The 3,696-nt window shown below is 34.8% G+C and overlaps 1 long non-coding RNA gene across 1 annotated transcript; it reads right to left on the bottom strand.

Moving 5' to 3' along the window:
- Positions 1 to 452: 452 nt before the first annotated feature.
- Positions 453 to 1,768, bottom strand: LOC134245811 (uncharacterized). Its single transcript, XR_009987527.1, has 3 exons — positions 1,709 to 1,768; positions 815 to 897; positions 453 to 472 (listed from the first exon to the last, which is right to left on the bottom strand). It is a non-coding gene; the product is annotated as an uncharacterized LOC134245811 (long non-coding RNA).
- Positions 1,769 to 3,696: the final 1,928 nt, after the last annotated feature.

Here is a 3,696-nt window from a genome sequence, read left to right as displayed (position 1 = left end):
GAATATCTGTTGATTGGCCTATTACTGAACCCACATCACAAGTCACTTAAAATTTTCATACATTTTTTTAAAAAAGAATAATCTACACTCACAGCAGTGTAATATGCAACTGACATATACAAAACATAACATATACATTTAAAAATAAAAGGGTGAGTGGAGTGATCTATTACCACACCAGACATAAAAAAGGGTAGATTAAATATGAAAAATGGAAAAAAATCTTTTGTGGAGTGATTAGTTTCCACTTTAAACGTAACACTCAATCAAGAGATACATGTCCCTGTAATATAAAGCTGACAAAGAAAAGTAGTCTATTGACTATGTTAGTTTATTTTCAACAAGCGATTCTTGTCCTGTCTTTTTTGGAAGGGGTGGAAAATCATTCTTCCGTGAGCTGCAGATTAATATCATCAGCATAATGGGCTAAACTTCATATTCATATACCTTGTCTCTGTACTGATGAATCTATCTGTAATTTATAAAATTTAACAAATACAATATTATCTGCAGTCAACATCAAAATATATTTCTCACAATGTCTATATCTTATATATAGAATTTCGGTGAAGAAAACATGTATATGTAACAGGAAAAGAAAAATTATGGGTGGACCGGGAATCAAAACCAGACCCCTGCATCACTAGTCATGTGCTATACAGACTGAGCTACCCTGGACAATATACCATGGCCCAAACCATTACATATTACATACATGTATATATAACTTGCAAAAATTTACACCTTACATTAAATTGCCAATTTTCTACACTTTAATATTAAATTTATCATAGCAAAATTTAAATGACTTAACCATAATCACTATTATGCTGACATCAAGATCCCCTGGTCTGCTATGGGTTGGTGGTCCTATACCAGAAAGTACCATCTTGATGGCTGAAAAAAAAATAGATCAAATAAATATATAATTTTAAACAAAACCAAAATTTAATTATATTAATTGATTGGCAAATCACTTTTTAACCAGTAAATCTAAATTAAATTAAAATGTCCCACTGCCTGGCCAATATTCTAAATAAGCAGCTGTAATATAAAAATTTGTCAATTTCATCAGACCAGCAAACAACATGTAAACAGTTTCAATGTTTACCACACTGACACAGTTTTTACCAGTGAAGAAAAACAAAAATAATCTGTCCAGGGTTCGACACTAAGGGTAGTCCGCTGACCCGCGACAACTGAATATTAGTTTGGACTACTAAACATGCCTTTAAACTTGCCCTGCAGGGCTACTGTAAATTTTACCAAACTGAAACACTCACTAAGAACAAAAATAATTATAATATACACAAAATTTACCTGATTATTGATAAATTAATTTACTTTTCCCTGTTTTATCCCAAAATTATTTTTTTAAGTCAAAATGTAAATACTTAAAGGTGAATCAAATACCCTAAATGATTAAAAATTTGAATTTTTTGAATAGAAATATATCTTAGGTACAATCTGACAAAAAATTAGCCCCCAGTGATCTTGGAAATAAAAATAAATTATCTGTCCTTCACTTAAATACATAATTGACACCCATGAAAATTTTCCCCTCCCTCCTACCCCCATCAAATGAATGACAGTCCCTTTATTACATTTTCTTAATTTTCTAATACTCATAAGGGTGAAGTTTAATGCTAATTAAAATAGGCCCATTATCATGAAAGTATGTCATGTAAATATCTATAATATGACTTACCAAGAGCTACTTTTGAGTTGATATCAACAGTGATCATAAGCCTCTCCATCGTATTACTTTGGGGGGTTTTTCCCGTGGAAAATGTCATAAATCCATAAATAATACAGTACTATCAGACCCATTTACATGTAGGCCTAATGTATTGAAAAAAAGTACCTAGTCACCATCGCTTTCAAAGTTTTTTGGGAAAAAATACAAACGATATCACTGTGACTGAGAGCCTAAAACGATTTGTCAAGTTCCTCATCTCGCAAATCTTTGTCCCTCTTTCGATTTCATCCATGTCATATCATGATTGAGATTCAAACCAGCAGCGTCGTTGCTTTAAATAGGGGGTGCTAGTCGGTCGTTTGCGATACACAGACATTTTAGTTCATAAAAAGGTTTTATAGTTTTCTGTTTCTTAAGATGTGTATTCTCTCATTCGCTCTAATTTACTTGATCTACCTTTACAGCTGAGCGTTCCTATAACGTTTCTCTTGTACTTTTCTCGGAGCACGTTGTTTACAACTTGCAGTCCGCCATATTGAACAATGCGCATTTCCGGAATAAGCCAACCGAAAAATTCTTAATTTAGAATTCACATGCAATGTCACGTGATCGCTATCCGTAGCTACGTTAATTTTCCGTCCGTCGTCGTCACTTCCGGTCAAACCGGAAGTAACAGAAAATGGCTTATTTTTGCAATAATTAACATGGATTTAGAGGAATCATACCTTTTTTGGACGTTATTTCTCATTTCTGTTAAAAATGAAAGCCACTTCCGGTCAAACATGACGGAAGACCTACTCGTTGCTTTGCAACGAGCTTTGCTCTAGTCTTATTATTATTATTCTTACCGATTTTGTGCACGCGATTTCTCATAAATGCGTCGATGGATTTTCATGAAACTTTCAGCATTGATGACAAATGATATGAACTTAAGGCGTTTTCTTTTTTTTTTAATTTGATGACGTCACTTCCGGTTCGGAGTTTTTTGCGATTTAGTGAGTTTTAGAGGGTCATTTTGTCCGGCAGTTTTCTCAAAAAGCACTCAACGCAGAAGCATGATATTTTCAGTGCTGATAGAGCAACCTTTGAAGATATGTATTTGGTATATCTCAACCACCGGAAGTACGTAGCGCCGACGCTGGCTATGGTCCGAAAACAGTCCTATGAAGAATTTCAAAATTTTTAACACCTTTTCAACAATAACTTTTTACCTAGAAATATTTTGTTAAAGCATGTAGAACAAAAGAAGTGTAGAATTTAAAGATCTTTCAAATGATATCTCAAAAAAGGGGTGGCCCCTAAAATAAGGGGCCAAGGGGGGCCGAAAGATTTTTCTTTATATCGGAAAAAGTATTGAGAATTTGTAATACCTCAAAGAAGCAAAGTTGTTCAAAATGTCAAGATTAATCTATTGAAATCGTAAAAATACGTCCGGCGTCGTCACTTCCGGCCAAACCGGAAGTAGTTGAAAAACGCGTATTTTTGCCATTCTTGAAAAGTTTTGGGGTAACATATGTCACTGGAAGCCTAAAACTTAATTTTCCGTCTCGTCATGGTCACTTCCACCGGCGGCGTCACTTCCGGCCAAACAGGAAGTAGTCGAAAAACGCGTATTTTTGCCATTCTGTAAAAGTTTTGGGGTAACATATGTCACTAGAAGCCTAAAACTTAATTTTCTGTCCGTCATGGTCACTTTCGCCGGCGTCGTCACTTCCGACCAAACTGGAAGTAGTCGAAAAACGCGTATTTTTGCCAATCTTGACAAGTTTTGGGGTAACATACGTCACTGGAAGCCTAAAGCTTAATTTTCCGTCCGTCGTTTTCACTTCCGGTTTTACCGGAAGTAGCAAAAATTCCTTATTTCTGCATTAATCAACATAGATTTAGATAATTCAAACCATTTTTAGGCGTTATTTCTTATTTTTTGTTAAAAATGAAAACTACTTCCGGTCAAACAGGACGGAAGACCTACTCGTTGCTTTGCAACGAGCTTTTCT

Source organism: Saccostrea cucullata, unplaced genomic scaffold, assembly GCF_032062105.1.
Source record: "Saccostrea cucullata isolate Sc308-1 unplaced genomic scaffold, CSIRO_AGI_Scuc_v1 ctg21035, whole genome shotgun sequence".
NCBI lineage: Eukaryota > Metazoa > Mollusca > Bivalvia > Ostreida > Ostreidae > Saccostrea > Saccostrea cuccullata.
The sequence above is the reverse complement of the archived record's forward strand: the minus strand, read 5'-3'. Positions and strand labels throughout refer to the sequence as shown.